Source organism: Ictidomys tridecemlineatus, chromosome 5 (assembly GCF_052094955.1).
Source record: "Ictidomys tridecemlineatus isolate mIctTri1 chromosome 5, mIctTri1.hap1, whole genome shotgun sequence".
In the NCBI taxonomy this organism is placed as follows: domain Eukaryota; kingdom Metazoa; phylum Chordata; class Mammalia; order Rodentia; family Sciuridae; genus Ictidomys; species Ictidomys tridecemlineatus.
The window spans coordinates 99,310,921-99,323,983 of record NC_135481.1 but is presented as its reverse complement, the minus strand read 5'-3'; the positions used below and the strand labels follow the sequence as shown (position 1 = coordinate 99,323,983).

General features: G+C 51.7%; 1 long non-coding RNA gene across 1 annotated transcript; it reads left to right on the top strand.

The window, feature by feature from the left end:
- Positions 1-3,279: 3,279 nt before the first annotated feature.
- LOC120886268 (uncharacterized) lies at positions 3,280-7,828 on the top strand. The gene is made up of 2 exons (XR_005729108.2): positions 3,280-3,785; positions 6,342-7,828. It is a non-coding gene; the product is annotated as an uncharacterized LOC120886268 (long non-coding RNA).
- Positions 7,829-13,063: the final 5,235 nt, after the last annotated feature.

Genomic DNA, 13,063 nt, shown 5'->3' with positions numbered 1-13,063 from the left:
GAGGCAGGTAGATTACAAATTCAAGGCTATTGGGTAACTTAGCAAGTCCTTGTATCAAAACAATAAAACATAAAATGGGCTGGGCATATAGCTTAGTGATTCAGTGCCCCTGGATTCAACCCCCAGTACTACATGAAATAGAAATTAAAAACAAAAGTCTTGGATAATACACAGAAAATTGCTCATGTAGGTTATTGCTGGGAAAAATGATGATATTGATTAGAAATAGGAATAAAAGGAAGTTTTCACTTTTTTCTCTTTTCCTCTGTGTTCACAATGTTGTTGTTGGTGGTTTTTTTTTTTTTCCCCCATGGAGGAAAAACAAAACAAAACAAAAAAACTGACTTAGGTTAAAAAGGAAAAGAAAGAGCTGAGAGTGGTGTCTCATGCCTGTAATCCCAGAGACTGGGGAGGCTGAGGCAGGAGGATCACAAGTTCAAGACTAGACTGAGTAACTTAGTGAGGCCCGAAGCAACTTAGGGAGACTCTATCTCAAAGTAAAAAATGAAAAGGGAAGGGAATGCAGCTCAGAGGTAAAGCACCTGTGAGTTTAATCCCCAATATAAAAAGAAAAGGAAAAAAAAAAAGAGGATCAGCTCCCTTCAAGTTGCTCCCTTAGTTTTTGCTCTGCAAGAAAAAACCCTGGTTGGGGAGCTAGACGTTACCTGCCATGCTGGAGGGGACAATGACATCTTCACAGCCATTCCAGACTTCTGATCTGAGTCCAGCAGACACCATATAAGCAGCTTATGGGTGTGAGAAGATTTTCATGGGGGGTGGGGGGCTGCAGCAGGGGACATACATGGGAAGGAGTCCAACAAGCCTGAGGGGGCAGGTGGGGGCAGTGATGTCCAATCAGCTCCTTTCTAGCCCCCGCCCCCACTCATGCCTCCATCTTTGGTGTGGGAGGCCAACCTTACACGTGACTGAGTCACACTCCCCGGCTGGGTGCTGAGGCACTCAGTCCCAGAAATGTGGCAGAGCTTTCCCCACCTTTCTTGGGTCCGAGGGTTGGTGTCTCCTGCATGGGTGTGTCTTGCTACAGCCCCATGGGTGAAGCTATGCTCACCTGTTCCTTTGTAATATAATCCCTTGCCCTGTCTAGGATAGAATCTTCCATGGAAGTGCCTTGTGTGTGTCCCCTTCTCTTACTGTGCCCTTGGGCGTGGCCTACCCAGGTGTCAGTCAACCTGCTGACAGTGGACATCATGAAGACAGACTCAGCCCCCTGAAACCTGACCCCTTGCCTCATTTGAATAGCTTCTCCTCAATAAAAGGGGTCAGCGCATTCTCTCGCGCTCTCTCTCTTTCTACGGACCCTTAAGGTCAGAGGAGCCATCACAGTGACCCCAAAGAAAAAGGTATTTGTGTCTCTCGTGTGGTTATTTCGTGCAGCCCAGTTAGCCCAGTTCAACTGGAGTGGCCCCAAGAACAGAAACCCCTGGCATTTGACAGAAAGGGGACAGAAGAGCTTCTTCCCACCTCTGTGTCTGCTGAGGGCTACAGCAATGCTGGCCAACGAGGACCAGGCTACAGCCAGCACTCTGACCTCTGCCTGGAAGTGACCCTGCCCTTAAAGGAGTCAAGTCACAACAGTCTCCAGCGCCAGGCTAGGGCCTCTCACACTCTAGCATGGCACTGCCCACGGAATCCTGACGGACCTGGCACAGGGGCTGTGGCCCCCCATGGCCCTGCTCAAGGGAGGAGCCCTTCTGCCCTGGAGACCTGTGTGGCTGCCAGGCCTATGAAGGACCTGGGAGTCTTTCTTCTTCCTTCCTGGTTCTAGAAGGAAGCAGGGGTCTGGGGGCGGGACACATGGATCCCCCACCCATTCTGTGTCAGGAGTGCCGCTGGGTATCTGACACACCAGCTCATCTGCACCCCTTCCCCACCCATGCCATGCTACAGATGAGGCTCACAGACATGGGGAGGGGGTAACCTGGCCACCAGTAAGGGCCGAGCTCCAGACAAGGTCCAGGCCCTCACCTTCCTAAAGATAGCTCATCCCTTGAAGGCAGGTTTCAGAGAGACACACCCCTCACTCCAGGAACATAGAAGCCTGGAATGGAAGGGGCAGTGGCCAGACCCCTAATAGGGAAAGGGGAGCCCAAGGGGAACCCAGCTTTCAGCGTCTCCAGAGGGGTGCCGGCCCCTCCTTTGCCTGCTCTTTATCAGGACTGCCTTCAGCCTCTTCCTGCTCTCCCTCCTCCCTGTGAGTCCCCATCCCCACCCCCAGGTGAGCTCAGACCCTGCTGATTAGAGTCTCGGGGTCAGCCAGGCCCTGGCCTCTCCTCTGGGATTCACCAGCCTCAACTCTTCCAGCCTAGAACGGCAGGTTCCTTCTAAGCTCTCAGCCCTTCCTGCCAACAGCGTTTAGCCAAGATCAGGTTTTCTCTGACAGCAAACCAGCAAAGTCTGATGGTTGGGATGGCTCAAATCCCAGCTCTGCCATCACCACCCACGTGACCGTGAGAGTGTCTCCAGCCTCTCTGTACCGCAGAGGCGAGTCTCTTCCCCGAAGACGGGTGGGATCCCCACGGCTGCTGCAAACCTCCTCACACACGAGCAGAGCAGCGGTTCACCTGGAGCGCTCTGTGGGTCTTTTCCTTCCTCCAGGTTCCTCAGTGAAGGATGGTTGCTCTGCAGACCCACAGCTGGGAGGAAATCAGAGTGGGCTGGATGGAAACGAGGCTGCAGGTCGGAGGAAACTGCCATGTGGTGCTTTTCTCAGAGCTGGATAAGGAAGAGCGAATTCATCTGCCAGCGGGGTGGTGGCAGGGACCAGGAGGGGGAGGAGCAGCACGGGGCTTGGAAAGTCCTCTAGGGTTTGTTCCTTACTATTCCCAAAGTCTGAGTCCTCCGATATTCATCGCACCTTTTCCTTTAGGTTTTCAGGGCTGCGTTCATTCTGTGAAACCCCCAGCAGGACAGGGGAGTACAGGTCTGTCATCCCAGCTACTCAGGAGGCTGAGGCAGGAGGATCACAAGTTCAAGACCAGCTGGGGCTAGGCTGTGAGACCCTGTGGTCAAAACAAAAAGGGCTGGGGATGTGTCTCCGAGGTAGAGCACCCCTGGGTTCCATCCCCAACACAGAAAAAAAAAAAAGAAAGAAATGCCCTGTGAAGACCAGGGGACAGCTGGAGAACATGCCACAGTGGCCTGTGTGCTGAACATGCTCAACCCCTGGCACGTTCTACGGGATGTTTAATAGTAACCATGGCAAAGCCAGTGTGGCTTCTCCTGGTTTCTTTTTATCTGCAAGTCACCCTTAAAAGGAGTCATTCTTTTATTTGCAGGTGAGAAAGTATCAGGTATTGAACCATGGGGCACTTAACCACTAAACCACACCCCGGCCCTATTTTGTATTTTGTTTAGAGACAGGGTCTCACTGAGTTGCTTACCACCTCACTGTTGCTGAGGCTGGCTTTGAACTTGAGATCCTCCTGCCTCAGCCTCCCGAACCGCTTAGATTACAGGCTGGCACCACTGTGCCCGGCAGGAATCATTCTTGATTAAAAATCAACGCTTAGAACTCTCGTGCTTGGCCCTAAAATCACCAATCGCTCCTTCTCGGGGACATTTGTATTTCTGTCTTCCCCACCAGCTTGCCCTCCATAACGAAGCTGCACCTTCCCTGCTCCCTGCTGGGTCCTGAAACTTGGAGCCTGAACAAACAACGAACCCTTGCTCATAGACAGAATGACAGAGGAAGGATCTGCAAAGCAGGTGCTTCCACAGCCAGCTGACGTGTGATGGGGCCTCCTGCAGTGTCTCGCACGTAGTAGGTAGGTGCCCCGTAAATGCCACTCGACTCAGCATCTAGAGGCTGTTTGGCTGCCACCTCTGATTCACTTCTGGGCTAACACCTCCAGCAAGCAGGGGGGACCACACCCAGCCTGTCCTGCAGTCACAGCCCCCAGGGCTCCTTGTGGGTGGCACCTGCCCTTGCAGACCAGGGCCTTCTAGGTGTACATCTGGATCAGGGCTGCCTCCACCTCTAGAGACCCTCTGCTAAGCTCATAATGCCCCTGACCAGCAGGATTCAAGGGAACACTGGCTCCTCGGACCATGGGCAACACCAATGAGGACAGGGAGATTTCCTCCCAGGCGCCTTTCTAGACACTGAGGCTCTCCCCCAGCAACGGACTTCATCATCTGACCAGGGCTTCCTGGAACTCAAAACATTACTAAGGTCGGACAACAAAGAGCCTCTAGAAGCCTCCGGTGGCCACTCTCGGCTTCTCACCTGGGCCAGCCTGCTTATTTGGGTGACCTGATACTCCTGGAGGGACACCATGGCAGGGGGCCCTCTAGCCAGGCTTCCTGGGGGTGGGACAGGATGCCGAGCTGAATGGTCTCTGGTGCCTGCAAGGCCAGTGTCACCCAGCCCCCGCCCATGTCTTCTCAGGCCACCCTGCCCACCACCCCCTGCAGGCCTCCCTCTGGCCCTTTAATGTGCCTGCCTCTGCACAGCCTGCTGGGCCTTTGCAGAAGCCAGTGGTCTCAGACTTGAGCAAGCATCAGAATCCCAGGAGGGAAGGGTTCAAACCTTGGTCTCAAACCCAGATTTGGTAGATCCAGGAGGGGGCCTGTGGATTTGCATTTCTAACAAGTTTCTTGATGCTGCTGGTCCAGGGATCACACCTGGAGAACCACCAGTATAAGCCATTGCTTCTTTTGCAATTGAAGCCTCCTTGACCTCCCAAAAGAGATTCGGTGCCCCTACTGCATGTTTTCATGGGCATCTAGTTCTTTTTTGTGAACTTACCACATTTTGCATTTATTAGCAAATTGATTTTGGTCTCCCTCTTAAGCCCGTGTCTGTTTTGTTACAGCATCTCCCTGGTGCCTAATACAGTGCCTTGTACATGGCGGGTGCTCAACATAGAGCTGCTGTATGAAGGAATGAGCGAACAAATGAATAATGCATGCAAAAGAATTCCCAGGCTTTTCTATGGTCACCACCAGCTCAGGGGGCTCTGTGAGCACTAGGAGAAAAATGAGAGGCAGCAGAGCATGTCCTCCAGAGCCACACTCCCAAGGTTCAAAGTCAGCCCAGCTGTGTTACAGGGGGTTGGCTGTTCAACCTCTCTGTGCATATCCTTTTTCACCTACAATATAGGAATAGAGGTAGTATGCATTAATAGTTCACAGGGTCCCATGAGGATTGAATGCGTTAATCTGTCTAGGGTGCCTACCACAGGTGAAGCACCAAGGTGATGTCTTATTGCAACCAAAGGGCCTGGCAGTGAGGTCTTTGCATTTAATCAGACAATATCCAGGAAACAGCTTCTAGAAAGTTCCCTCTGGTAGGTTAGGGCAGGACCTAGACACAAAGAAGTAGCCCAGACTTTGGGTTTAGATCGACTTTCTCAGAAAGAGAGGAATGAGGCCCATAATTTTGGGCCTCAATGATGATGGCACCCAGTGTGTGTCGGGGGTGGGGGCATGGCTGCAGCTCCTCTGGGTCCCCACGTGGGTAGCACGGGGCGCTTCTGTCCTTCCCTCCCTGCCGGCCTGGCTTGGAGCTGACTCACCGCCAGGAGGGGTGCTGATTAGCATGCAGGGCAGGTGCCGGGAGGAAAGCTGTCTCCATGCAACAGCCCTTGATGTGTTCCTCTGATTAATGTGGCAGAGAGAACACTGCAGCTTTTCCCTGAATGGTCGCCACGTGGAGCCGGAGTCATTAGCATCGGGACTCTGGCTTGCCGTGACCCGCTGACCACCCTAAGTAGATAAAAATGAAAATGGCCGAGACAGCTGCAAGGCTCAGAAGACAAACTACCTGGTGGCCTTGCAGCCGCAGGCCTCTTTATGTCGGTTTCCGGAACAGCCCCGCCCTCCCCATCCTCTCCCAGCCCTCGAAAGCCCTCCTTAGAGCTTGGCTGGGGAATCTGTTGCTCTCCAGGGAGCCCAGAGCCCCCTTCCTCGGGAATGGAGCTCAGGCAGGAGCCCTTGTATCCATGCCACCCCCGTGGGCGAGGGAGGAGGGGACAGGCGCTTCGTGGAAGGGTCAGATGGGGCCCACAGGGCGGGAAAAGAGGGAAGCCCAAGGGGGGAGGGTACCTTGGAAGTGGGGAGAACAGGATGCGGTGCCACACCCAGGGCAGAGGCTGCTACCTTGGAGTATCATTGCATGCCCCCCCCCAGTGCACTCCCTCCCCACCCAGGGGAGCCTGAGTCTCAGGAAGACAAAAGCTGGTGTTGCCCGGGGAAACTGAGGATCCGAGCCATGGGGGAAGGGGTCCCTTCTGTCAGCTCTGTGGGGTTGGACTCATGGCCACACTGTTCTGGATTATTGTTTGTGACCCCCTTCCCAATTCCCCTCTTTCCTTCTCCAGGTCTCAAGTTTCCTGAATCCGTGCCTTAGGGGTGGACTGGGCTGGGTGAGAAGTAGGACAATGGCCGCTGGGCTTGCTGGGAAGAATGACAAGCGGCACCCATCTTAGGATACTGGAGCTCAAGCAGGCTCTACACCCCAGACCATGAAGCCTCTGCCAGCTGCCCACACGGCCGGCCGTCAGTCCCCCGTTTGGGTGGTGGTCTCATCCAACCCCACAACATCTCCCAGCCAGAAAGCCACTCTCTGAATTCCTCTTGGGCTGGAAAGGAATGAGCAATGGTGCTAATTGTGGAGCCGGCAGGAGAGGCTGGGAGGAGGCAGCTGAGAGAGAAATCATCTTGTGATGCACCAATTACTGATCAGCTGGGACATAATTGCGGGGCTGCCATCCCGGCTGCTGGAGGTACCAGGCCTCCCTCTCGTTAATCAACGATAATCCAGAATTACGACCCTTAATGATTTGCAAAGACACTTAATGCACACACGCACACATGCTCTCCCATGGACACAAGTAATTGATAATCAACCATGTAATTGGAGGCAATAATTCTGTCCAGGCCAAATGACAGGCTCCACCCTGCCAGCAGAACAGAGCCCAAATCACAGGCGACCCCTGCAATGAGAAGCAGTTTCTGTCGGAGAGGAAGTCTCCTTCCCTCTTTGAGTGGGTACCTCCAGTTGTCTCGAGGCAGTAGGAGTGTGGTGATTGTTTTTTTGGTTTCCTGTTATTACTTATCTATATTTTCTAATTTTTGCACATCATTATTTGTAGCATTTAAAAGCAACCTTGTTGTTGTCACTGCTGATTCATGATGTTAAACCAACTGCCTCCAGCCCCTCCACATGCAAACCAACTAGGAGGATGTTTTAAAATGTGGATTCCTGGGCCCCACCTAAGATTTAGACTTAAGAAACCTGGTAGGGGGCTCAAGAATCTGCATTTTTAATGAGCACTCCAAGTAATGTGGATGTAGAGGGTTCAGAAACCACCCTTTTAGGACTAATATCTTTTGGGAGGGAGAGGTAGGAGGATCACGAGTTCAAAGCCAGCCTCAGCAAAAATAAGGCGCTAAGCAACTCAATGTGACCCTGTCTCTAAATAAAATACAAAAAAATTAGGCTGGGAATGTGGCTCAGTGGTCAACTGCCTCTGAGTTCAATCTCCAGTACCAAAAAAAAAAAAAAAAAAGAACTAATATCTTCACCCAGCATGGTGGTGTAGTTCTGTAACCTTAGCTACTTGGGGGGATATGAAGCAGAAAGATCCCAAGTTCAAGGCCAGCCTCAGCAACCTTACCTAAGACCCTCAACAACTTAAGTGAGACTCTTGTCTCAAAATGAAAAATAGGGGCTGGGGATGTGGCTCAAGCGGTAGCGCGCTCGCCTGGCATGCGTGTGGCCCGGGTTCGATCCTAAGCACCACATACCAACAAAGATGTTGTGTCCGCCGAGAACTAAAATAAATAAATAAATAAATAAATAAAACTGACTGGGGATGTAGCTCAGTGGCAAAGCGCCCCTGGGTTTGATTCCCAGTGCCAAAAGTAAATAAATAAATAAATAAAGTAATAACTACCTTCATCCAGTGGTTCTCAACCCTGGCCACACAATGAAATCACCTAGGATCTTTTAGAAAATTATAATGCCTGGGTGAGGCCCCTAGAGATTTGGGCTTGATTGATCTGGGCTACATGCTGAGCATCAGGATTTTTTTTTTCCAAGCACACATATCAGGTGGGATCAACTGGCATCTGTCCTTCCAACTTGTTCCTGTTCTCTTTATTTCAGGAGCCCCTAACTTTAGTTGTCTCATACTTTTGACATGCATATAAATCACTTGGGCATTTGTTAAAATATAAGTTCTGGTTCGGGAGGTGGGATGGAAGTCTGCATTCCTAAATCACCTCTTAGCTGCTGCCGCTGCCCCTGGTCCTACAGAAGTAACACTCTTCCCTTGTCCAAGGCCCCTGTGCTTATAGACTGTGTTGCCAGAAAATCATGTTTCCACAGCTCCTCTTCCAGGACAGACCCACACAGGTGCTGAGTCTGCAAAGCAGACGGAAGGAAGTGGACACAGACTGAGTCTTGAGGAGCTGACGATGTGGACGAGACCCCCAGGCTTGAGTGCCTGCAAGTTCACGTTCTATGTTACGTTCCCATAGATTTCCTGAGACTAAGATCTGCTTAGGTTCACTCAAGTGGTAGGCCTTAGGAAGTAGAAAAAAAGCAGTGTTTGCCCTCAAGGGGACAAGAAAAGTATTTATGAAGCCACCGTGAAGTCAGATCCAGAGCATTGGGAGTCACTGGGTGGGGGGCAGGGAGGGAGAACCAGTCAAGACAAAACACGGACATGTGCTTTGTGGCAGGGACCTAGCAGCCATCAACAAGTCTCAGAAATAAGAACTTCCTGGAATTAGTTCAAGGGCATGTGAAAAAGGCTGGCAGTGAGGGGGCTTGGATAGTTAGTTTGTCCCCACGTGGGCAATAAGCATCTCCTTCCATTCAGGTATGCATGTGAGGTTCCACCCTTCAAGAGGCAAAACCCATTTCCCCTCCAGCTAAATCTGGACTGAACCCCTGACTTGCTTTGGCTCGTAGAATTGGTGCAGGTGACACTGTGTCAGAACCCAGGGCTAGCCCCAAGCCTGGCAGCTTCTGCTTTTATTCCCTTGGAAGCCAGCTGCCATGTTAGAACACTGTCTACCCTGCAGACACCATGCTGTCACCCTGGAGCGGCCATGCAGAGGGACACTGGAGTGCTAGTCCTGTTAAGTGAAGCCTTCTAGGCATTTCCCCCAGTCCAACTGCCAGCTGAACGCAGCCGAGCGAGTAACCCTAGCTAATGCCACGTGGAGCAGAAGAGTCCCCCAGCTGAGCCCTGCCCAGACTCCTAACTCAAAATCACGAGACATAATAAGTGGCTGTTTGAAGTCAACTATTATGCGGTAAGAGAAAACTGAAACACTTGGATTCTCATCTCAGATTTGATTGTCACAGGTGAGTTCGAAAATCTTGTCAAGCCTTGGGTTTCTGACCTGCAGATTGGGGGTTAAATAAGATCAAACACCCAATGACCCTGTGCGATAGCCTGGCACCCTGCTTGTGCTCATGCCGAGGACTCGTGATGATCAGCCAGGGTGGCTAAGATTCTCACACCTGTGCTCTGCCCTGCCTCCGGGATGGCCATTCAGATCACATTGTCCCAGATTCTTGGGTAATTGGCTAGACACCATGGAAATACTCTGGTTAAGGACAGTGGCTTCTGAGGCAGATGAACATGAATGTGAGCCCTTGTCTGTGGTTTCTAGTTCTGTGGTCTCCTGGATAGGTCTCTCCCATCAGCTTTCACTCTATAGTGTTGTATCATCCAGAAAAGGGCTGGAGCTGAGCGTGATGGTGCGCATCTGTAATCCCAGCTACTGGGGAAGCTGAGGTGAGAGGATTGCAAGTTTGGGGCCAACCTGGGAAAATTTAATGAGACTGTCTGAAAAAAAAAAAAGACACCGTGTACAACCAGAGAATTGAAATGTTGTGCTCCATTTGTGTACAATGAGTTGATGCATTCTGCTGCTATGTATAACTAAGTGGAACAAATTAAATAAATAAATAAATAAAATAAAAGGGCTGGAGATGTAGCTCAGTGGTAGAGCTTTGAGAGACACTTGGTCACACTGTATTAGCTCCTCTTGATCAAGTCCAAGCAGTGTGCTAAGTGCTTCCCATAGCCTACCCCCACACCGTGCATTTGAGGAGAGTACTATGATTGGCACAACTGTTCCACCATCGCTTAGGTCCCAGCCACCATCCCCTTGCATGAACCCCTATCATATCCTGAGACCCTTTTCTTGCCAGATGTGGAGTGCACATGCTCAAATGCTAGATGGGCAATGCCACCATCTGCTCAAAACCTGCAGGGCTCCCACCCACTCTGTGGACACCCATGTTCCCCATGCACACAGGCCCTTCCCCTCTCCCACCACAATCCCCATCCCTCTCTGGCATTCTCGCCTGGACAGCGTCTCTGACCACCAGGGTCTTTGTACTAGAACGCTCCTCTAGAAATGGCTACATGGCTCCCTCTCTTACCTCCTTCCATCTTTATTTATATGCCACCTTCTTAGTGAGACCTTACGTGACAGTCCATTTAAAACCTATACTCTTTGTCATGGGGCACCTAGACCTCCCTTTCTGCTTTGCTTTATCCATAGCCTAGATTACAATCAAACATCATGATTTTGTTACTTGCTTGGTTATTTTTCTTTCCTGCACTTTCCCTGGAACACACACTAGAACATACGCTCCAGTGGGGCAGAAATTTGTGTCTGTGGCCCTGGTATCTGGCAATAGCTCAACAAAGCTTTGTTGCATGAATGAATACAAAAATCCATACACACAGGGAGTGAGATGACACTACCGACATCTGCAAAAAATAAAACTGGAGCCGGGCACACACATGTCATCCCCAGAGACTCGGGAGATGGGGGCAGGAGGATCCCAAGCTTGAGGCCAGCTTGGGCAACTTAGCAACGCCCTGTCCCAAAATAAAAAAATAAAAGAAGGGCTAGGGATGTAGCTTAGTGGTAAAGTGCCCCGGGTTCAATCCCCAGAAAAAGAAAGAGAGCACATTCCCTCTCCTCTGCAAGCCCCCAGAGCTCTGTGCAGTGAGGAGGATCCAGAGATCCAGGAAGACAAGTGGTTCCCACGAGGCTGACACCGCGAGACTTCCCAGGTCTCAAGTGGAGGAGCAATGTGCACAGGTCCACTGGAGTGTGCAGTGAGCACCCTTGCAGAGGGCCACCTGGGACCACCTGAGGAGCTCTTGTCTGCGTGATCTTCTCATGTCTACTCCCGTGGCCAGTCATGAGGTTAGGCCTCTGTCACTGCCCTGGAGCAGAAAGGCATGGGCCTGTCATCTGCCGAGTACCTGGGAGACGGGAGGACTGGAGAAGACTGGCATGACGTGGCCAAATGATGACATCCAGAGGCACAAGAGAGAGGTCCTCCTTGAGAAGCCATAATTATTGATAGTGACTTTCAACTCTAAGTGATCTTAAGATCTATTTCCAGGGTCTCCACAGCCTGGTTTTTCAGGGAGGGGTGGAGAAGATTTCCATGTTACAGAATGAGAAACCTGAATCTCAAAGGGATTATGTACCCTGTTCAAGGTCACTACAAATCCAAGATGCCACCTGTGTTCCCTGCTATATCCCTACCCAGAATCATACCCGTTGAATAAATAAATCCACGTTCAAAGGACAGTGGTGGACTCTTGGATTAAACCAAGCCTGACTGACTCCTAAACTAGCTGACCCCACAAACTAAGTGTACCTGCCATTCATGTTGCATCCCGCCCAAAACCTAATGGGTGCTCTGTGGATATCAACCCAGCCTCCTGAGTCGACGTGCGGGACCTTTGCTCCCGGCCAGCAGGGGGCGCACACACATTGTTTTCTAGCGGGCTCTTCACCAACCTCCCCCGCCCCCTCCACAGCCCTCCCCTCCTGATGGAGTGGCATGTGAGACAGAAAGGGTCCCACTTGAACCAGCCTGTTTAATGTCAGGAAGCTTCAAATTGTGCAGCCTTCCCCGGCAGGCGGCCCTCTGGGTGTGTAGGACCTAAGATTTACTGAGCAACCCCAAGCACCCTGCTAAGCACCTGACACCCATTATCTCATGAATCATCGGAAGTACCCATACTATCAGTTTTCCAAGTGAGATTACTATCCTACTGTTTTTACCCATTTTTCAAGTGAGAATACTGAGGCCTGTCAAGGGACTGTCACCCCCCAGCCTTCTTCTCCCAGGGAGTGGGCCTGGGCAGGGGGCTAGGCAGGGAGGGGCCTGGACTTCCGGGGAGGGCTGGAGTGGAAGGAACCCTTCTCAGAAGGGAAATGGCTCTTGCCCCAGTTCTGCCCTGGTGCTTGCCCCTCACGGTTTGTCACTGTTCCCCAGGCTCTGGGCAGGCACCTTGAGCAGGCCTGCCAGCTCCTTGCTGTGCCCATGGGGCTCCCAGGGGCACTTCTTCCTGGTGTCAGTTCCAGCCAGCTGGCACACACTTGGGGGAGTGTCCCGGGCCAACCCAGAGGGGATAGGAAAGGCTTCACTGCGTGTCACTGTGGTGCCAGCTTGCCTACCTCTGCTGCCATTTTACATGCAAAGAAGCTCAGAGAGAGGGGGTCACTTGCCTAAGGTCACCGAGCTGTGCTGGCAGATCCAGGGCTGGAACTGGGCTCTCTAGAAGGCCAGTGTTTCTTCAGGCCTCAGCAGATCGTGTTCTCTAGGGCCTGGAACTGCCTCCTGGAATTTGCCATGCTCCAGGGCAAATCCTACCCAGGCCTCTCTTCTCAGAGCCTTTCCCTCCCTGAGGTTGGAGCCCCTGGCTCTTTAATTAGCCCGGGGCCTGTGTGTTCTCTTCCTGAACTCACATCAGCTCTCCAGTAGAAGGTCCAGGCAATGCATTGGGGACTGGACCAGATGCATTTGAATCTGGCTGGGTCACCAATTAGCAATGCTACTCGGGGGAAGTCTCTTTACCTCTCTGGGCCTCAGTTTCCCCTCTGGTCTAGACCAGGGTTTTTCAGATTCTATAAAAGGTGTCTGCCTCAGTGCAGTATGGACAGGGCTTGGTCAGCTCTGTGGCCTGTCAGCGCTTGCTACACCCTCTCATTCTCTTTCTTAAACACTTGGGCAGCGGAGAGGAGGTTCAGAGAGAAGTTTAAA